Genomic DNA, 23,941 nt, shown 5'->3' on the forward strand with positions numbered 1-23,941 from the left:
CACCCACCCCACCCTGCCTAAGGTTCTGATTTAATTGGTCAGCTGTGTGATCTGGGTTTCAGCGAGGGGAGTTAAAATCTCCCTGGTAATTCTACAGCCAAGAATCACTGTCCTAGGTGCGGGGCTGAGAAGTGAGTTGAGATTCCTTGGCGGAAAGAAAAGAGGAAATTATCTGAGTCAGGTTCAGAGCTCTATATTCCCAGCTTGAACCTGAGCCTTCCTACTTTTATCTTTTTTATATATTGGACCCTTGCCTCAGATTTCCATTGAAGAAAAGGCACTGTGCTGTTGAAGAAAGAATCAAGTTTAAAGAAAAACAATATCATAAAGTTCTTAAATGTCAACAGTCCACAGGGTTTTTGTATCAAGAAAACTTTTCCTCAGCATCATCTTTGAAGTTACTTACTTGGCACTATAGTCACTGAAGTTTTTATATGCAGTTGCCGAAAAGGAAAAATTTGCTTCAATGATCAGAAAAACACCACAACTTAACCACACTTGTCAATGACAGCCTTTGCATATTAATTAACTGCACATTTATTATGTATTTACCATATGCTGTGGGTCCCACTTTAAAGTCTAGAAATATGGTCTAGCTTTACAGGCAGTTCATATTCTAATAGAGGTGACAAGCCAGGGACAAAGGTATGAACAAGATAAAGTTATATCATGCACATCTTTTCAGTCTAAGTCCTTTGGCATAAAGTCCCATAGAGGAGGGTTCTGTTGGGTGATATCTAGCTCAGTCCTCCAAGATTCTGAGGACACACTTCACATTATAGTGGAGTCCCATGGATCCTTGGTGGCTCCATTCATGGGAATACTGACATGTGCCCCTATAGCTGCCCTGTGCTCTGTCTTCAGAAGCATACCAGAGATCTGAGGGGGGTTGAAACCAGCTAGTCTTTGAGGAGAACCCAGGTATTTCCTTCTCAACATCAAAGAGAGGATTGGATTCTTTGCTAATGGAGAGTTCACTCCTAAGAAGTCTTCACATTCCCAAAGTAAAGTGTCCAGAAGCCCATTTTGTGAGTGGTGATCACTTTAATGGATGTCATTGCTTTGCGACTGCAATCTCAAAAGCCATCCAGTGGCTTAGATATCCAGGATTCAGCCTAGAGAAAGGATTCTTGAACTTTTCATTTCCTTATTTATCGGAATAACATTCAAACCAATTAGAATTTGCTGGGTGAGGTACTGCATGCCTGTAATCCTAGCGGTTTGGTAAGCTGAAGCAGGAGGATCACAAGTTCAAAGCCAGACTCAGCAAAAGCAAGTTGCTAAACAATTCAGTGAGACCCTGTCTCTAAATAAAATACGAAATAGGGCTGGGGATGTGGCTCAGTGATCAAGTGTCCCTGAGTTCAATCCTCTGTTACACACACACACACACACACACACACACAATTAGAGCTTAATTGGCATACTGATGGATCCCATAGTCTAATTTCAAGGCTAGAGATAGGTTCTATTGTGGAGCGTTAGCATCTATAATGTGACTGGTGAATAAATAAGAAAAATTAATAATATCTATCAACGCTAACCTGTAAATGAGAACTTGGAGAGTGGTTCAAACTCCATGGAAACAATCTGTTCTCCTAAACATCGTCTTGTCCTTAATATCCTTTTGTAGTCTCTGTATAAAGGGCTCCTATCTCCTATGGATATAATCACAAATTTCAAACGAATAAAGAGAAAAATTAATGAGTTTTCTTTTTCTTTAAATGACTGTACAAAAGCTTCAAATAGCTCTTCCCTAGTGAAATTATCTCTATCAGGAATTTCAGACTTAAAACTTTCATTCCATGGGGTTCAATTCCCATAAAAGAAGACCTGTTTATAAAACAGTATTTATTATTTTCTTCTCTTTCTGAAAAATTTGTATGTACCCTTATAGCCTTAAAAAAAATTACTAAAGCACAAAGAAATAAGTTAAAATCACTTAGAAATTCCTAGATAGAAATACAGAGATTACGAACTCACAGTCTTTTCTTCCAGTCTTATATATTATATAACATTTTTAGATGAATAACGATTTTTGCTAAGAACCTGATCTACCACACGTCAGGGTCAAGTTTCATAAATAGTGGCAGGGGCAAAGACAGAAGATACTCTCTGGCTACTGAATTGGCAAAATCAGAAATGAATGGGGCCATAAAGAGCCTACATCTTTCATTAATGTGTAAAGCTGAGACTTTATTTATAAGGAGATTCTAAATTCCAGGCCGGTCTCACCCGACTGCCCTTGATAGAGGTGGCCTGTTTGTCATGTTAATGAAGAGAAAAGTTTTAAGTTCCACAAAGACTTTCCCCCTAGGCTGAAGGGGAGAAAGCAGTTCAGAGGTGGGATTGGGGTGGATCCTGACGCACCTTGCTGACCTGTGGGGCCAGCTGACCCCAAGTCAGGAGTGAGTGGAGCTGCCCCAGCTTGGACCACAAGAGGTGACAGACAGATTTGGGTTCTCAAAATTTAAGCAGCATCAGAGTCCTGCAGAGGGCTTTGGGAGGTAGAGGGCAAGGTTGAAATCTACATTTTAAAAAGCAGGCATCTCAGGACCACAGTTTGAGAAAGACTAGTCTACCCTGCCCCTTGCACTGTTTAACAAAGAGGTTCAGAACTCAAGTTCTGAAGTCAGACAGATATGGTCTTTATTCTTAACCCCATCCATTAATCACTGCATGAACTTGGACCAGAAACTTAATAAATCTGAACCTTTACTTCCTCACAAGTAGAACAGAAATAACTACAAAGTTGTTCCAAGAAATGGATCATATAATGTATAAGGGTTGAGCCCATTGACAGCTTATAATATAACTATTCAATACATGATTAATATTCCTTCTATTCAAGTCCCATATCAATATTCTCCTGGAATCTTTCTGCACTTACTAGTATTGATTTTCCAGATTCCTAAAATATTTGCTGGTTCTTTCCTTTCCAACCAGCTCCGGGGTAAGGAAAAAAGTACTTCCCTACCCCCAACCGGGGTTTCCCAACTCCGCTACTGTGTGAAGGACCAGAGATCTCTGGCCAGACTAGTCCTCTGCTGCCACCTTGTGGTTTTAGCTCATCTAACACTTTGCAAGTTAACCTTGTCAAGGAGGCGCTTCCCAGCTGCAACCCATAAACACAGTATAAGCAAAGCTGCCAGAGATAATGCCTGCTCAGGCTACTTAGTGGGCGTGAGGACCCGTAGGGAAGAGTTTCTGTCCAAGACAATCCAAAGGACAGTCCAAATCCTGAGGGTCACAAAATTACAAAAGAATTAGGATCAAGACTAGGAAATTTCCCTTGCTACTGATCTTGAATGGAGGTCTGGAGGGTCTTGCTGACCTCTCGCATGGTCTGTCCACATATTTCTGAGCATAACTCCAGAAAACCTGCTTGTAAATGTTTATGATAACTTCTGGGATCTCAAGGCTCCACCTTGGGGGATCACCTCCAGGAATAAACCCAACAATATCTTCTGTTGTAGTCCTCTGGCTCAGTCGTGAGGCTCACCTTTTTGGTGACATAATGACTATCTTCTTGTTGATCTCCTTTACCCACAGGGAACCTTTAAGGTCATTGCAATATGAATGAAGACTATTTCCAGGACATCTACTCTTATGTCTCTCATACATGACCTGGGACAGATCAGCAATGAGCATTCCCCTAGGAAATGAAATGGCGTCTGCTCCTTCTAGAAGACACCCAAAATCTTCACAAGGAGCCTGTCCCCACCCCAACGGGCATGAGGGAAGGAAAAGCAAATGTTCACCTCTCCTCAACAGGGAGGGCAGGGAAGCACCTCTCCCCAGGAGCACCTCATACCTGAGGCTCGGACACTGATAACTGTCTCCCCTCCTCTTGTTTTCTTTTCTTAGAGCAATGAACTGGGAGATGGAAGGGAGAATGGAGACCCAGGCCTAGTATTGCAGCCACCTCTCAGGACAGCTAGGCTGGAAATGGGTGCATTTTTAGTTTCTTTCTAATCTATGGATTTTTTGGCAAATCTTCATCCTCATTTTTGGGTCCATAGGCATCATTTCTGGTCAATAGAAGTCCCACTCACCATCTGCTCCCTGGGCAATTCAGGCCAATGCCCAGATGAGTCTCTGAATGGAATAAAAGGCAAAGCCCTCTGGTCCTTCCCCTGTGGAACCACTTTCACTTCTGTGAAAGCGCACTTAAAACTAGCTTCACTGAGGCACCATCTCTTAGGACGTATTCGGAGGTTGGGTCAACAGGAAACTCTGCAACAGAAGCAGAAAGAGAGAAATTAACAAAGGATGAGGGCAAGATAAGCATAGGCAGAGAAATGTAGAGTCTCTGTGGGTGAATCTGGGTGTTGGAATGTTATCCACCAATTACCTGTCCCCAAACCAGATGTGAGCCCTGAAAAATTCACTTATTTAATGCATTTAATGATGGTAACTCATATTTTTGAGAGAATACTACAATTTGACAAAGATTCATTAATTCACGTGGGTTTAAGTCTCGCAATAATCCTGTTGGATTGTGTTTTACTCCATAGACAGTCAGCTCCATTCTTCGGGGCTTAAGGTGAGGCAGAAAATCATGGCAGAAAACTGTGGCAGAGGGAAGCAGCTCACATGATAATCAGGAAGCAGAGAGATACAGTTGCCAGGAACAATATATACCCCAAAGGCAAGGCCTCAATGACCACCTCCTCCAGCCACACCCTACCTGACTTCAGTTAATCCCTACTGGGGATTAATTTACTGATTGGGTTAAGCTCTCCTAACCCAATCATTTTACCTCTGAATGTTCTTACATTGTCTCACCCATGAGCTTTTGGGGGATACCTCACATCCAAACCACAACAGGTTAGTAGACCAAATACCACTTTTTCACTAATAAGAAAATGAAAGCTCTAACATATTACATGATATGTCCAAAACCATTGAACATTCATCTCTCTTTTAAATCAAAGCACTTATATCCAAAATTCAAATTTAAAAAGCATTAGCTGCTTAACTAGCCTCAAGCACTTATGGTCAGGGACTTGAAGGAATGGGGTTAGGGTGGATGCAAGATTGGATAAAAGGAGGAAAATTCCCGAATGAGAGCTGCGGCTCAGGAGAGTCGGCCCAATTTGGCAGCAGTGGGCAGTTACAGACGAGCATGAGTCCCAGGTGCCTGGACAAAGGGGAGAGGAAGCTGTGTACAGATTAACCATCAGCCAACAGAAGGCAAAGTAGTGACTTCATATTTCTTTCGTCCTTATATAGGTCCAAATATACCCTGATGCACTATGGGAAAATCCCTTCTCAACACCAAAACTTCCTGAGGGAAAAAAAAAAAAAAAAAAAAAACTCCTGAACTAGTTTTAACCATTTTTGTATTCTTCTAACTTGTCTTGGCAGCCTAGAGACTTTCCTTTGTGAACTCAGGGGTTTCAAAGCGAGTTTTGTTTTCATGCATGGTATTGATTCTGATTCTCAGGAGGGTCTCTTGACATCTCTCCACACCTTACCTGATTAATCCAGCAAATGCAGCCGGCCCCTCACTCACTGATGGGGAGAGGGAGGTACAGAGAAATTCAGAGCCTCGTCTGAGGTAACAAAACCTCTCCAGAGTGAAGTGAGGAGATGAATGCTAAATCTTCCCCCAGAACTGCACACTATCCTTCATCACAGCCTTTCTAGCTTGAAGACTGATGAAAGGGTGCCATGGATTTTCATGTTTTCTGCTTCCCCACTGAATAATCTCTCAAAAAGTAGCCCCTTGCCCTTCCCTTCCTGAGAGACACTCAACCAACCATAAGGAACCCCGATTCCCACCTGGCCCTGCCTACCACATGCTAGGTTCCTCTGCCACTTCCCCCTCTCCTGGCCTCAATTTCTACATCTGTCCAACAAGGGACTGGATGGAAAATATCTAAGCGCCTCCTCAACTGTCTTTCTCTTTGGGACTATGACTGGTTGAATCCCTCCTTTCTTTCCTGCCTGCCTTTGACACAGCATTTTGGTCTTCAGAAGTTAAAAATCAGCATGTCAAAAGTAGTAGAAAGGACAGATAGGCTTGCCAGAAGGTTTCAACAGAAAAACTTGGCACACCTGAAAAATACTTATCAGCTACAGTGCATGTATTCTACTTATAAGTCTCACATCTTTGCAACTGGGTGCTTAAACCTAGCTTTGGGGGTTGGATTCAGACATCTGGCAACCAGAGTGGACAAAAAGTGTATGCATTATGTGAGAAGTTGAAGGAAATTTTTACTTTTTATAAGAAACATATATGTAGTCCAGTCTCAGAGACAAAAAGTCACAGAAGAAAATACAATTAAAGAAAATTCTGCTGTGAGATGTTTGTCCTTGTTTCACCTAAAACAGCAGCTTTCTGTGCCCTGCGTGAGGGAAGCATTTGGCAGGATTTGCTAAGCCTACTTACTCAAGACCTGATCCACACCCCTGACCCCTCAAAATACACACTGGGAGCTTACAGCCTGCCCTTGGCTGCCTCTCCTGCCCCTTACCCTCTAAATACATACTGAGAAGGACAGAGAGCTTGGAGCCAGCTGGGCTGCCTCTCTTGGGCCTGAGATATGTTTACACTGAGGTCTCAACACAGTGGGATCAGAGAGAGCAGGCGCAAAGGGAGTCAGAGATGCACTATGGCTCTGCAGAGGACAAAACTATGACCCCTGCCTAGTGACCTGAGTTTTAAATCCACCTGAAGTAAGGAATTTATGTTTCATTTATTTTATTATTAATTGATGAATCACAATTCAATTATATGATTTATATGTATGGGGTACAAGTTGATGTCACAATATATGTACATATTGTAGAATAATTCATCAAACTAATATACACATCACATCACATACTTATTTCTTTACGTTATACAGAAACATTTCACCTCAGTTTCATCATCCATAAAATAGTAACAAAAATACCTGACACTCAAGACTATGATGTTTTCCCTTCATTTCCTCTTACCCCAAACAGTGCCTGGCCTAAAGAAATAATTTGATAAATATTTACTGAATAAACTTCACACTTTGTCCACAGTCAGCTCTGAGTCTACAGGTCAATCTCAAGTTATCCTCCCTTAGAGGATTTTTCTCTAAAGCTGAAACATGAATCCAGAGGACATCTGCTGAGATTTTTCATAGGGTCCAGTTCCTGCCTCATTCTTCCCTCTTTTGTAGGTCTTTGCCCTCCCAGCAGCATCCTCTGTTTTCCTAAAACAGAAGAGATGAATAGACTCACAGGCAAAAAATGAGGGCAGATGTCTCTCAGGGGAAAGATTGGCCTCCTCTTCCATCTAAGGATCCATAGTCCTCATTGATCTAGACTTTGGGTAGAAGTTTCCCAAGTGGTGGAGATGTGCCACATGTCAGAACTATCAATCACATCATAAACCTGGGCTCACAAGTGCTAGCTTTTATCTAAGGGACAAAAAATGAAAGAGAAGTCCCTGCCTCCTTGCTCCCCAAAGTCTCAGGAATCAGCAACTTTTGCCTCTTCCCATTTGATTATAATTGATTTTAAGTCATCATTTAGCAGAGAAAACAGGACATCACAAACAAACCTTGAACTATCCTTAACCCTTCATCTAGAGTTGGAAATGAATTTTATTTCACTCTTTCACACTGCAGCCTGCAGTAGAATCAAGGTCTCCACTTCAAGGAGACTGCATGAAAGTCAGAAAGCCCTGCAGTGGAACAACCAATTGGGCCTCAATTCAATTGTGTAACTTCAGTAGGAAATAGATCCTGGTTCTCTGGACACATTTATGAAGATTCCTACCGTCCTTGGTGATAATATGCTAATAATGAATAAGCAATAGCTGTGTTAATTTCCTTTCCTATTAATTCATCTGCTTTCTTAACCACTAAAGCCACAGTGCATCTTTTCCTTTGCCTAGAAAATTCCAATTGCCTCTTTACCCCTTTGAAGTCTTCCTGGAGGCTGTGTTTCTACTCTGTCCCAATCCTAAAATGGGGCATTGCTCAATAGAAATAGAAATATAATGATAACCACACATGCAATTTTAAATTTTCTAGTAACTGTGCTTTATTAGTGCATGTTAATTATACAGAATAATAGGTTTCATTGTGGCATATTCATACAAAGTGTAACATGTATTGATTATATCTGCCTCCTATTATCCTCCCTTACTCTCCCCCATCCCCTTCCTCTTCTCTAATAGTCTCCCTTCTAGCAGCTGCATGTTAAAAAGTAAAAAAAAAAATCAGGCAAATCTAATTTTAATAATATATTTTATTTAATCCAGGATAGCCAAAATAATATCAATCCAACCTATAATTATTATTTTAAAGATATTAACAGTACTGTGTATAATAAAAGCACATCATAACTCAGGATTTAAAACTCAGGCACATTCAAGTGATCTGTAGCCACGTGTGGCCTCATATAATATACTTTACGTATTTTTAAATAATTGTGTGTTTACATGTTCATCTGCCCTATTAGAGTGAAATTCCTTAACAACAGGACAATTAACCCACTTTTGTTCTGTCTTCCCAGATGTGGAACACCTATAAAAACTTAAATACAGTATATAACATATAATAAAACTTTACAACATAAAATGCACCCATAAAGCATAATTATAATATAATGGGTATACACTACTATATTACTAAATTACTATTTCCAACCTATTTGAATGCACCTGAGTCAATTCCATTAAAATATTCACAGAACTGAAAACTTGGGACTTAATGAGTTAACAGTGGCCAACTCAAGGCAGAGAGTCCAGGTAGAATGATAGCTCAGTTAATTAATAAATGAATGTCACAATTGACCACCAGTAGAAACAGAGAGGAGGGAAAGAGGGTGTGTTTAGCACTGGGTATTGTGAGTCAGAGGTACTCTGAAACTCTTGGATTATCACGTTCAGAAATAAGTCAGATAGAGATAGGGGCTCAGGAAAGGGACAGGATGAAAAATAAAGGTCAAGGAGGCAGGGTTTGGGAAGGTCTTTACCACAAAAACAGGAGCACACTGTGGTGAGCCGTTCTAATTAGACCGTGGCCGCCATTAGAAGATGGCGCTGGCTTCCATTGTGGCCTGTGACAAACAACTCCTAATATGGAGAATTGGCACGCAATCCCTTCCCATCCTATGAGAAAGGTCCACGTGGCAGCTTAAGATTGGTATGCGGGAGGCTTTATTAGGCTGTGCTTGGGCGCTCGGCGGGGGGTCGCTAGAAGATGATACTTGAATCAAGGCCTGAATAAACTGCTGAAAGAAGAATCCTGTGTCATGTTTTCCCTTGCCGGCGAGGGGTCGCGACAGCACACATCTAGCCATCTCACATAAAAATACTGTGGATCATTTGTAAGGAAAATCACAACCTGCATGGTCAAAACATATTCCCAGCATGCAAGTGCACTCTTCCTTCCCTGGTTAGTTACTTGGGGCAGATCCTGGACAGGATAGGGATATAGGTGAGGTCCATATGCAACGCAGCAGGATTCTCCCCCTTTGCCTGATTCTCTCCCCCTCGTCTTTTCACCCAACTTCCCCAAATGATTGATACTGCCAGTCAGAAAAAACAGTTTCTAGAAAATTCCCTCACATTAGAACAATGCTTCTCAAACTTTTAATGTTCACATACACCCCCTGGGGATCTTGACTGGATGTGGATTCTTACTCTTGGTAGTTCTGCCGTGGAGCTTGAGATTCTACTTTTCTAACAATGATGCTGATGCTGATGCTGATGCTGCTGGCCTGTCGTCCACATTTTGAGTAAGAAAGCATCAGGAATTAAAGACTTACATAAAGCTTTACCCAACTTTGGAGTTTAATTTCTAGAAGAGAATGCCAGAACAGAGAGCAGCTTAACCCACAGGGAATATGAGAAATAATGGAATTTCAACAATCAGATAGAACTGGTCAGACATCACATATTGTCTGACTCCTGAAAATGATATCACAGAAGCATTTCTGTTCACAGGTGAGGCCATCTGATTCATAGGGAGTAGTGGTGTCCTGTTACAAATCAGGGAGCAGCAGAGGCTGAATTGGAATCAATCTATTATACTTGCTAGCTATGTAATTTTGTGATTTTTTTTCACTCTACTTCATGAACCTCAGTTTCATTACCCATTAAATATGTATAGTATCACAGAGGTTCTTGGAGTATCATACGAAATAGTGTATGTGACATTACTGGTGGAGTTCCTGTCATATGCTCGAGGCTCAACAAATGCTTATTAAAATTCAACCAAAATAGTTTCCAGTTGGCTCTGTGAAGGTAACACTGGAATCAATCTTGTGGGGTGAGAAAAAAAATTTAAGATATGTCTGCCTTTAGGTTGATTAAGCCTCGGAGGTTAGAATATTTTTCTTGAACGAAATTCATCTCCCTGTATAAAAGCAATGCAAATACATTTCCAAGCAAATGCCTTCAGGGAGTGAGCATAATTTCATCTTTACCTATTTTTATATTTCTTTACAGTTGCCATGAGAGCATTTTAATAACCTCCATGGAGTTGAAAGTGATGCAGGTAATTGCCATAAGTAATTTAAGGGCTATTAAAGCTAACAAACCTCTCCTGTGGAATACCTTGTTAAGCAGTGATCAGCAGAAAACACGTAAAGATCGTGCACACTGTAAATTCAAGCTCTTTTTCCAGTTAAGCTGAAGTTAAAATGTAATTACATTACACATCAGAAGGGTACAGACATTAAATCCCTTCTTGTTCCAATCTTGGGTTGGCTCAAGCTGCAGATGCCCTGGTATTCTAATGATATCCACTTCCTTTACGAAAGGTGGCCTCATCTCTGATGTCATTCCCCATTTTCTGAACGGGCTGCTAATTTTCCATGCATGCTTCTTAACATATCAATTGGAACTTTCTTTTATTTAATCACAAAAGGCCTCAGGTATCTGGACTCCAGCCTTGGATAGGCCAATCACTGTTGTATGGCCTCCAGTGATTCTTTTCTCCATCTTAGGCATGAACTACTACAACTATAAAATGAAAATATTTTATTGTGTGCTCTTGAAATTCTCATCCAGCTCTAAAATCTTTTGATCCTAAACAACTTCTTTATTTAGGTGTCCCTTTTCTGATCATTTTAACTATCAAAAATATAGCCATGAATCAAAAGTAGGTCACAAAGGGAAGAAAAGATCCATAAAATGCATAGGCTAATGTGACAAAGCCATTTGTAACATCTGCATTTTCTATCTTTCAGAACCTTGTAGACCCATACTCAGAATCAAGTTGCTCTTCCTTCATTTATTGGTCCTAATGAACTTGATCTCCCTCTTTGCTAAGTTCCTAACACAACTAGAAAGGACAAATTTTAAAAAAGGGGGTGGGGAGGAAAGTAGGTAAGCATACTGACAATAATTAGTGAAATCCCAAAGGAGAAAAAAGAGAACTTCAAGAAGCAGGAACTTTGTCTGGTTTGCTGTTACATATTCAGTGTCAGGCATGAGGGATATGCACAACAAATGCTGAATGAATGAATAATGAATAAATGAATTAATTAATAAGAGCAAAAAATTCCAAAAAGTACATACACATACATGCTTATGGGCAGTGGTTGGGGAACACTTAGTACAAATACAAATGATCGTGTACACTCGAAGATCCTTCCACAGACTGTTTCACATTCTGAAATTAATATATTAATATTCACAATATTCACGTGGGTGGCTAAAGCAGCAATGAAAACAAACTATGTTTAATAAGCTCTCATTAAGATGGCAAATGATTACCCATGGTTAAACGTGGTAGACTAGGCACATGTTTATCTCTTCTCCCTCCAATACCCTACCAAAAAAAAAAAAAAAGAAGAAGAATGAGTAAGAAATAGAGGGGTATGTGATGGCCCAGAGAAAAAGAGAGAAGGAAAGATCCTCAGTGGACAAGAAATGTCAGCCAATATTAGTAGATGAGAAAACATCAAATGATTTTATTAGAGCTGATAAAGTGGAACAGCAAGGGCTTGCAGAGGGAGCTAATGGGATGCCATCCAGGTCAGGCCTCTGATCCCTAGAAAGACTAAGAAATTAGAGGTAACCACACAAGAGGCTTGGGGGAACTGAACGGCAAACAGGAGGATTCAATTACAATTTGTTAAAAGAGTGGTAAATTTCTTAAGTGTCTTCTCGGTCTTGGCAGGAAATTGAAGATTTATTCCACAAAGGCAAGGATTCAGAAAACATCTAGCCCCCAGATTGCAGCAGATGGTAGGGAAAGACATACTTCTTTCTCTTTTTTCTTTTTTTAATTAAGATATTCTGTTTTATTAACAACCTTGTTCAGTTACATGTAAGTATTCGAAAGACACACTTCTAAAAACATGGGCACGAATGAAAATCTGCAATCAGAACAGATGGCCTCCAGGTGCCCTCATCTCTTTGAATTCTATGGCGCTGGCAGCTTAGGAACATATTCCTCCACACATCATCCTCCCAGGCAGAAAACTAGGGGATTCTTATCTCTGGGGAATAGACCCAGAGAACAGATCCCTAAATACTCACACTGGATTCCTAGCTAGCCAGACAAGCTCTGCCTCTCTCAGGAAAGAGCAGTGAATCTCTTCCAATATAACATTCTCCAGTACAAACAGACAAAAAGAGAAACCAAGACCAGAACAAACCATTAAAAGAAACTTAGAGGAAATGAAGACAGTGAAAGTAAAAGAAAAACTTAAATGTATGTAACTGTTACTTTTATAGAAGTAAAAGAAATCTCTATCCATGGCAAAAGAACAGGATGAATATTGTTCAAGGAACATATATTAGAACTATTAAAATTTAAAAATGTGATTCTTGAAATAAAATATTCAACAGAGCCAGGAGCACATGCCTATAATCCCAGTGACTTGGATGTCTGAGGCAGGAGGGTCACAAGTTTGGGACTACCAGCCTCAGCAATTTAGCAAAGCCCTAAACAACTTAGTGAGATCCTATCTCTAAATAAAAAATAAAGTAACAGATGGGGATGGGGATGTGGCTCAGTGGTAAAGCACCCCTGGGTTAAACCTCTAGTACTCAAAAAAAAAAAAAACAGAAAATATTCATTAGAAAGTTTGGAATGTAAGTCAAGCAAATCTGTCAGAGAGTAGAAGGAGAAGACAAAGAGATAAAATAATAGGAGAAAGAGGACATTTGAATATCAATCAGCTCAAGAAGTCTAGCTCTATCTAATAGAGTTCTCCAGAAAGAATAAAATAAATTAGCACAATACTGATGCACAAACATTTTCTCATAACTGAGAGACATGAGTTTTCAGATTGAGTCTGTTGACTGGATAGCACAATGAATAAAATAACTTTCCCACATGACAGTATATTGCTGTGAAAATTCGGAGTTTTGGAGATAAAGAGAAGATTCTGAAATTTTCAAGTCATAGAGAAATAACTGGCATACAAAAGACTGGAGATATGAATGCCATTAGATTTCTCAACAACCCACTCAAAGCAGGAAGTCAATGGAGCAACAGCTTCAAATAGGAAATGAAAATTTACATCCCAGAATTCTAACCTTAGCCAGATTATTGATTAAGTGTGAAGAGAGGCTAATACATATTAAGACTTTCAGGGTCTAAAAAAAGTGCTTCACATTTATGCTTTCTCGGGAAGCTACTGAAGAATGCACTTTACTGAAAATCAGGCTATAAAACAAGGAAGAAAAAGAAGTGGGGTGTGCAAATCAAGAGGAACATCCTGACAGAAAGGCAGAGGGAAGGTCCAGAAGGACAGCTGGACAGCATGCCTGTGGAAAGCAGGCTGTGCCCTGCTCTGTTACTGCACAATGTACAGAACAGTAGTTTTCAGACGGTGGCCCAAACCCATTACTCAATTCTGTAAAGTTTGCCCTAAGCTACTCCATTTTGGGTTTAAGTGCTGAGGTAGAATGGCTCCACCTTGTTTGTACAAATAAACCACCACCATCTGCCTGGAATAATCATAAGAAACAAACTGATAAATAAATTAATCATGTTGATAAAAATGACCACCTGTGAACTTATCAAATTAATCAGAAGCGCATGGATGCATAACTGTAATAAAAGAATCTGTGACTGCCCGGCTTTCGACTACCAGGTAATCTGGAAGTATTTAGTGAACTGCCACTGATGAAAGTGGTGTAGCCTGTGAATTTGTTGTTATTCAATAAATTCTGGAAATTGCAGAAAGCCACAAAAGTGTTTGGTCTACATTAATGGCATTGCTTGTAACAGTACCCAAAGCAAAACCTGACCAGATGGGAAGAAGAGGATAGAGGACTCCTGCAGGAGCATCTCCAAGAACAAAAAGAAGGCAATGTTTTTGCCTAAGAGGGAAATAATAGTTATCAGGGCTGGAGAATTTTAAAGTATTAGTAATAAGAACGTAGACAAATAAGAAGGTGAGAAGAAAACAAGGTAATTATTAACTCCAGGAAGCAAAATACATTGAATGAGAAGGAAAATATAATCACAAAATGCCAGATGGAAAATTAGGCAAATGTTTTATATTATTTTAGCTAAAAAAATTTTATATAATTTTATTGGGAAAACAAATATGTTGGATTATATAAGGATGCTAAATCCTCTTCTTTATAATAAGAAATCAATTAAAAAGTGAAAAAAATGAAATTTGATAAATCAAGAACTAAGATTCAACTCAATTGACTTTTGGGAGGGGTAGAATAGAAATTACAATATCATCAAGAAGATGGGTATTGCTATTTTCAGCTTTTATTCTGTTTTTTAATTTTAATGGCTTTTGTTAGTTTTGATTTAAAAATATTACTTTGGTAAAATTTTTGCATGTCTTTAAAAATGAAGTCAGATGTTATAATGGCTTAACCCAAGCCAGTGGTTATGCTTAGAAGCCCTTGCCTAAGAAGAGAACAGAACATGCTACAGTCAAGTTAGGGTGATTGTAGCATGAGGGCTAGAGGAAAATTGACCAGACCAGCAAACCTAAGAGTGACCTGAGCCATCATCCAAATCCAAGGAGGTCCCGTCCAAAGGGGTGAGGCAAGATGCAATGAAAATACCCTGAGGTCTGTGCTTCTTGACATCAAGCAGGGCACAAGTCTTTAATTCAAGGATAAGAAAATACCAAAAATGTTGAAGCAGGACTCTATCTTAGGAAAATGGCCAAGGAGATTCATAGTTAAGTCTTCAGTTCTACTAGACAATAGTCAGCTCTGCACATCAGTCTTTGCAGTCTCTTTTGGGCTGAGCAGGAGGTGCTCACAAATAAGGCCAATTATGTCTATTGTCCAGGCACATGATGGTGTGAGAATAAAGCCACAGCTCGGTGATCATAAAGATGCCCAGGGGTAAAAGAGTCCTGAACTCAGACTGCAATTTCCACATTTGGAAGGGCTACCCATGTGTACCCAGGTCCATGTTTTATTGGCCCTGAGCCTTGATGGGGTTGGGTCTGCAGATGGCAGACAACATTAGAAAATTAGAAAACAGAAAATGGGGCTGGCACAGGAAGTGACCTACAGAAGAAAAATATCTAATACAAGCCAGAAAGATTCCCTTCAAAATGGTTAAGTTTTATGTTAAGCTTTAGTGCTTAAAACTTCCATTACATGAAATATTCACTTATGTAGAACAGCTCATTCCCCAGTAATATGAGATTAATGAGGCATCACTGTACATAAAAACTACCGAACTGGCTCAGATCAATGTTCTGTCCTGTCCAGTATTCTGCCTTTTAAAGGGCATAAAGAATACAAAATTCAGAGACAGAAGTATCTGGTTTGGGGGCCTAGTTCCACCACTTTGAATTGCGTGACATTGAACAAGTTATTGATCTACTCCTAGCCTCAATTTATTCATCTGTAAGAGAGTACTAATAATACCAATTTCTTGGTGATATTGTGAAAATTCAATGAGATGGTGTCCTTACAAGTATGTTTTAGACTGCCATACAGTCTAACTATGTGTTAATCTAGCTGGATGATGTGTGTAAGTGTGTTTACACACTTGGTTTTCTTATGTATCCTAATTTTGTAAAAAAAAAAAAAATCCAATTATTAGGGCTGGGGATGCAGCTCGGTGGTAGAGCACTTGCCTGCCCTGGGTTCATTCTCCAGTGCAAGAAAGAGGGGATGGGGGAGGGAGGAATCTAATTATTAGGGTTTTTTTATGAATATATGTTTAAAACTTTCCTGATTCTGCCAAGAATTTTAGATCTCTTGACTTTCTGATGAATATTATATCCATTTTTTTTAAAAAGCCAGTAGGAAAGTTCACAGAATGTTTTAGTAAACCAAGTAATCACATAGCTAAATAAATTTCTGCACCTTCTCCCTCCTCATCCTGTACCTGAATCCCTGCCCTCAGAACCACCTCTCAATTGTGCTCTTAGCAAAGACCTCCTGGAATGGAGTATTGTGGGTGCATCTGAGGCTTAATGAAGGCTGGAAGGAATTGCTGAGCTAAAGGAAACAACTAATCTTTGGGACACATTCAATGAAACACTTTCTGGGAGGCTGAATAGAGCCCAGACCTTCTCATATATCTTTAGGAGGTGGTCTGCCCCAGAGGACAAAACGAATAGGTTTGACAGCAGGCTTATGAGATTCTTCTGTTTGGGGATTGACACAGGAGGGGGAGTCTGAAGGTATGGGAGAAAAAGAAAGGGATACTTAGCAAAATTTTGGTTAATAGTACAATTTAATTTTTTTAACCTATTAGGATGCCATTGTAGAGTGGAAAAGGCACTACAGTAGATGGAGATTTGGTGAAGAGTGAATCCCAAACCTGGCTCTGCTGCCACCATAGACTTTAAACGAAGTACTTCTTGATGGGCCTTTTTGTCCAAATTAGAAATTTGAACTAGATCATGGATTTTCAAGTATGATTTATGGATTATTTACTATCCAGTTAAGTGCTGGGTTAACAACCAAAGATGGAGAAAGTGAGAAGGTGATGGAGAAAGTGAGAAGGTTATGGAGGCACAGAAGTATCTGAGTCTTTCCCCTAAAATCTATGTAATGAGAATAGATTAACTACTCTCTATTTTAATTCTTTCACATTAAGGTTTTGAAGGCAGTGCTCCCTGAATTAAGAAAATACTCAAAAAACCACTGACTATCCCTTCCAAATCTACAATTTTCTGATAAACTAACATTTTATGATACTGGAGATAGGGAATAGACCAGACAATAAGATGGATTTAGGTCTTGGAGGTATAAACTTCAGAAATGCACCAAAATGAGTCACATAGGACAGCAATACTGGCTGGAACCATTCCATACCACTCCAAGAAAATAAATATGTACTCAATAAGCACTATTGTTGCATAAACCATTACAACATGCTCATCAAAGAAGGAAAAGACACAGATTGCCATTGAAAGGCTTACACTGTTAAGGAAGTGAGATAGAAACATGCAAAACAATTCCAGCTCAGAGCAACAATTCTGTAAAAAGTCTGTAGTGAAAAGACACTATTACATATAAACTCAAAATATATTTGCATGCAACGATGAGAGAAAGCATAGGAGAAAGTAGTTCAAGCACTAAGAAAAACTTTCAAAAAGAAAGAAAGAATTGAACTAGGCCTTGAAAACAACAATGAAAGTGCAAGAACTCAACACTGAGACCATTAAAGGTTTTGAACTGCATAAACTTTATAAACTTAAATTTACAAACAAGATCAATGTTATCTAATCTTGCTGACCTGAAACAATTATTTTGTGGCAGAACAGAATCTCCTTCCCCATTAACTCCCTACTTCCTTCATACTTTGTTCCTAGAAGGATTTGCAAAGAGATCTATGATAAAGAATCACAAGTTTTGTTAGCCCAATTATTTGAAGATTTGTGGAAGTTATGCTACAAAGGTGCAAACATTAGCAAGAGGAAGGTATGTCTTGCATATTTTTATGCCAAGGAATCTAGAGAACCTGTTTTTTGGATAAGAGGGAACAATGAGATTCCAAAACAGTATACAATTCTTAACCTCACTCACAAACACAAATAAAACAGGGTTTGCACTAATGAGGAGGTAAGATTGACACATACAGAACAATTATAACATAACACAAAAACAACCAAGAGTTGAAGACAGATCTATTGGGCTTGGTCCCCCAAAGATATTGGCAATCCAAAGACAAATCCTTGAAGTAAAACTGGGGCTGGGGTCAGCATCTCCCCCTCTTACTCTCAGAGACAACAAGGCTGTAACATGAGCTGGTATCATGGCTGTCACACGATGCTACCTAGGAAGGCAAGAGGAAGCAGAGGCAACCATCTGTGAACTCAGGTATGTGACCTGGACCAATAACGTCCCTGAGGAAGAACCGAGCTCTTAGTCATCAGTATAATCCTGCTGCTGACCCTTTTTGTAGAAGTGAGGAAATAAGATGGATGAGCACAGAAAGAAGAAAGTCATACACACAAACATCAACACGCTATCTCCTCAGCACACAGACTAAAATTCCAAAGCAAGTGGGTAAAACTGTCTGCAAAGATAGACAACAAACCAAACAAATAACAAAGTTCTCTTACAAGACTATAAATAATACTGCATTCTGTAAAAGATGACTTTAAAATAGTATAAATCCTCAGTGAGATTACAGGAATAACTAATGTTCATATACCAAGAAAAATTAATTATGCAACCAAAATAAACAATTCTAAGTCAGAATCAGATGATTTTTTTAAGAACCCATTGGAATTACTAAAAACTAAACTGTAATCACTAGAGTAAAATAATCTGTGCAGGAAGGGATAATTAAGTGATAACAAGAAAGCACAAATTGAGTACCCCTTATCCAAGATGCTTGGGACAAGAAGTGTTTCAGATTTCAGAGTCTTTTGGATTTAGGAATATATGCATAGACTTTACCAGTAGGGCATTCCCTAATCAAAAATTCTAAAACCTGAAATTCAAAATTTGGGGGGAATCTATATGATGCTTGAAATGTTTTAGATTTGCAGTAATCTGGAGTTCAGAATTTTGGATTTGAGATGCCCAATCCCTATGAATAAAATTAGAACATATCAAAGCAGAAGATAGCTTTTTGAAAGTATGAGTTAAAAGTTGATATACATAAGAGAATAGACTAGCAATAATTACATATACCCAAAAGGTGTTGTAGAAGCAGAGTAGAATAGATGAAAAGACAAGACTTAAGTAGTCAATAATGGCTTCTTCTTACAGAAACCCCTTTGCCCCTCTTATAACTATTAAAGTGGCTGTAAATTAGCAAAAGCATAACCCCACAAAATAATTGGAGAACCAACTATCTACACATCATACATACACTGAAAAGCTATGAAGCAGATAGGAACCATCACAGCAGACCCAAAAATGCAAAATGCTGAAGGCAGTGGAGAAATGAGGCAAACTCATTTATGCTGAGGAACCCCCAAAGGCTCAGGAATTGGTAGCACCAGGTAAAGGGGAGGTAAAGATGGTGCACACATCAGCAAGACTAGTTGAAAGGCAGTTTAATATGTAGTCAGTGGTCCCAACAAAAGGAATGCTGGAGGTTGATGCTCTGATGAAGTTTGGACATCAGATTAGCACTTCCTCAGAGCCACCAGAGTGTAGTAAAGAGTCAGCAGAGGGGAAGCTCAACTTCAGTAGTGTAACTATTATGTGTTTCAGATACTAGAGTACTATGCAAAATATTGACTGAAAAAAGGTACTGTTATTGAAGAAAACTGTTCCCCTAATCCTTGATCTTATACCATCTCAGTCTGAGAAATATTGGGCCAGCCTGCCATCTGGCACTAAAATATCTTATTAATTAGGCAAATAAGTGATCTTAATTTAAAACAACAGAAAGGAGTTAAAGTAAGAGCATGAGTGTAAAATGCCAGCCAAAATCTTGAGGAAGAAAATTTACCATTTTGTTTTAAAGTCAAAAAACCAGAGTTAATTGTGGATAGAAATCTACCTGGAGTTATTACTTCTACACCCTCTGATCTGGCTCATTCTGTTGCCCAATGATCCTGCTCTAGATGCTTTTGATACAGAATGGGAGGTTTGAAAATGCCTGAAAGGCAGAAAAATATTTCAAATTTATTCATAAACCTAAGCTGGGTTTGTTACATGTCATTCACAGTACTTAACTGCATGGACTCAGACTTTCAGAGGTTGAGCTTCCACGTGGCCATTTACTAGTCAGGTAAAATTGGACAATTTATTGAACCTCCCAGGGTGTTGGTTTTCTTTACTATAGAAAAAAGTGAGACTAACAACATCTACTTCACAGTTTTGAAGTTAGGATATAATAAGATAATGAGCAATAAGAAAAGTTTAACATGGTGTTTGGGATGTAGTAAACACTAGTTATTCTTTTTTTCCTTTTTTTTTTTTTTTTTTAATTTTTTTTTTATTGGTTGTTCAAAACATTATAAAGCTCTTGACATATCATATTTCATACATTAGATTCAAGTTGGTTATGAGCCACACAATTTAGAAGAAAATCAAGCTACTATAGTCAAAGAGCATCAGTAGTTGGGGTTCCTATTGAGAGCAAAGAAGAAGTTAGACATTTAAGATATATTGTAGTTGATTTCTATCTGCACTTTAAACAAAAATTGCCCCAATATCTTCTGTTATGTCTTATGAAAATCTATGAACTGCTGTTTTATGGCTAAAACTACAGGGTTTAGTCTGCACCAGATATTTGATTTTCATCTGGACCCAATTCTTCTGCAAAGGTGGCTCCTTTCATGGGAGCAGAGAGCTGGAAATGAGAAGTTGATGCTCTGAAGAGGGTTGAATCCCATTGTTTTTTTTTTTTTTCAACCAAGATCAGCTCTTGGCCAAGACAATGTAGCTCACTCAGTAATTAATGAAAGCAGTGCTGAACAATGATTAGAGTTTCCCTCTTGAAAATTCTATTTGCTTTGTTCCTGACATCATCACAAAGCATCCAGGAAATCTAAATGTCAGGGCTCCTACTCCTATGGTTTTCTTTCCACATGTCCCCCAATAGTCTTTCCCTCCATATTATACAAACAACTTCCATGACAATTGAAGCCAAACCTGAGCAAGTATGTGAAATATATAAGTATATGAAGTCAAGCAAAAAAAAGAGACTATTTCACCTCATTAAGAATCAGATTGGTAAAATAGTGTGGTCCCTAGACCAACAGTATCAGCATCAGCTGGGAACCTGTTATAAATACAGATTCTTGGGCTTTATCAAAGAAGCAAAATCTCAGGGTTTGGGAACCAACACTCTTTGGGGGTTTTTGATTTTATTTTTTTAATTGACAAAAATTGTATATACTTGTGGTTTTGCAACATGATGTTTTGAAATATGTATACATTGCAAAATGACTAAATAAAGCTAATAAGCATGTATTACCTCATATACTTATTGGTTTTTGCTGTGTGGTAAGGACACTTAAAATCTACACTCAGTGATTTTTCAAGCACATGATAACTTTGTTAGTAACTATAATCACCATGCTGTATATTAGTTCTCTTGAGTATCTTCCTCATGTTTAACTGAAATTTTATATCCCTTGAACAACATATCCCACTCCCTTCATTCTGCTCACAGTCCCTGGAAACCACCACTCCACTGTCTACTTCCACTCTCACCACTTTTTAGATTCCACATATAAGTGGGATCATGTGGTTTTTGTCTTTCTTTGCCTGTTTTATTTCATTTAACTTCTTCCAGCTTCATCCATGTTGTTACAAATGACAGGATTTTCTTTTTCTTTTTGACAGAATAGTATCCGACTGTGTATATACACTACATTTTGTTTATGCATTCATCCATTGTTGGACATAGAGGCTAATTCCATATCTCAGCTATTGTAGATAATTCTGTGATAAAGAGGAAAACAGTTGTCTATTCAACATAACTAATTTAATTTTCTTTGAATATACACCCAGTGATAGGACTACTGGATCACATGCTAGTTCTGTTTTTAATTTTTTTTTTGAGGAACCCCTATACAGCAACTCAGAATGTAGAACTAAAGTAGAGACAATAGAACTGGAAACATATATTGATTGAGAATTTTCAACAGAGAATAAAGATTCTGTGAAATATTTGTGTTATTTTCTCTAAAGATATAAGAAAAGAAGATGGGGAGAAATAATCCCCCAGGATATCTGAAGGTTGAGGAAGAGAGAAGAGCTTCATGGATTACCATGTATGACTTTCCACATAGAGGGGAGAAAGGGTCCTCACTGATTGAACTGACCAGACACATACCCTTCTTATTGACAGTTCTGATCAGAATCTTCCTAGTTACCCATTCCTCTTTCTTCCTGCCTGATCCTGTAAGTGCCATCCTGTTATTAGAAAGGAATGGCCAAGAAAAGCAAACATCGACTCCTCTAACATAACTGTTATTCATTGTCCACGTTGTAGAACTGCTGGCTATCAAATTAGATAAGTAATTTCTGAAAAGCATAGTCAAACCATAATACAACTAGCAAAAAAGAATAGCCTGAGTGATTTTGCTTCCTTGCCAATGACATTCCAGTATAGCTTCATTCGTACCACTTTCTGGACTTAGAATCACTTAAGGTTACTCAGGTGCTTAATGGCTCCTAGTTTCTTGGCATCATATCCAATCCAGAGATGCTCCCTGCTTCTTCAATCTCTCCATATAATCATTCAACATGAGCAAAAATCTTACAGCAATTCTTTTCTTACTCATTTTGACCCAAACACCTCAAGATTCCCCTGGAGTCTTCATCCTTGCTACAGTAAGCTTAAAAATACCCAGATACATTCCTGGTCTTTGATTAGTGGACTTGGACAGTTTGAAATCACCCTTGCTTTCTAGCAACAGACAAATGTTCCAAAGACATCCTGAATTTCCTGCCTAGACATGGTAATCAGCTATGATTTAAGAAGGTCTAGTTCTTTTAGTGGGTGAACATGAACATATAAAAAAGGAAGAAGAAGAAAAGAAAACCTGGGCAATAGAAACACACAGGAAAGTTAATCGTGATCAAAACTGCTGCTGTTGCAACTATTACTGCCACTGAGGCCACTTCATGGATGGAATGCCTATTTTCTTTTAAACTTGTGAGTTTCCATGAGCCCTTCTAATATGGCTGGTTTTCTTGCTGTATCCAAGATTCTTCAATTACATGGTTATTAAGTACTAAAACTTTCTCTGACATGGACTTTTGGAGGTTTAAGGCTGACTGATCACCCTCTGTCTTCCACCTCAAGTTCTCAACAACTGGGAGAAACAGTAGGACAAAAATCAGTCTTTATAAAAAAAATATGTTACAGAAAGCGTTCTGTGGTCAGAAGTGGTCTTCATGAAGTGAATTGAATGACACACATTAAATAAATGTGTGTCATCCTAAACAGGAAGTCCTAAACTCTGGGTCCCAACCACAAAGGAAAAGAAAGTGTAGAGAAAGAGGAATGAAAGTGAGGAAGAAAAGAGGAGGAATTGGAAGGGAGGAAAATGAGAATAAGAATAAAGGAGAGCTGTTTCTTTGTAATATAAAGATGGGTCAATAATATTAACTGGGTTGTCACAACTGGGATTAAATCAGACACTGTAAAGTGCAAGGCAGATGTAAAAGCTCATAAATAGCTGCTGACATGATCATTATTCAGAGAACAATTTTGAGCATTCATCTGAACATAGTTATCATCTTTCCTCTTCAGGATCAATGTTTACAACCAGGAATACCGAGCACAAGAATATAAAGCTCAATCATCAATATGTATTGTCCTACAGCCCTTCAGGAAAAAAGAAATAATAAAGTTGACATTTTTAAATTTTTTTAATCTGTTAGATGAAAATTAGTTCACTATTTTATTATCAATTCTCTTGTGGATTTAATTCTTTTGTGAGAATTTTTGCTTATAGACATCAACAGTCTAATAGTTCTGCACTTGTTTTAGGGTTTGTTTTGTCTTTTTGTAAAAAATGAATTGCCCCTGCTGACCACTCTCATTCCACCAATGAAAAATAACTAGTTGAACACTTTGATATTTCCTTCCATTTTATATGATTATGTTAGAAATTTATCGGG

At 38.6% G+C, this 23,941-nt stretch overlaps 1 protein-coding gene across 1 annotated transcript in view; it reads left to right on the forward strand.

The window, feature by feature from the left end:
- Nucleotides 1-841: 841 nt before the first annotated feature.
- LOC107154252 overlaps nucleotides 842-23,941 on the forward strand; it is a 34,094-nt gene continuing 10,994 nt past the window's right edge. Inside the window, exons 1-2 of the mRNA XM_048787363.1 lie at nucleotides 842-856; nucleotides 14,772-14,777. The gene's annotated coding sequence lies outside the window, so the exon portion shown is untranslated. The remainder of the gene's footprint in view (nucleotides 857-14,771; nucleotides 14,778-23,941) is intronic.

Source organism: Marmota marmota, unplaced genomic scaffold (genome assembly GCF_001458135.2).
Source record: "Marmota marmota marmota unplaced genomic scaffold, marMar, whole genome shotgun sequence".
NCBI classification, from domain to species: Eukaryota; Metazoa; Chordata; class Mammalia; order Rodentia; family Sciuridae; genus Marmota; species Marmota marmota.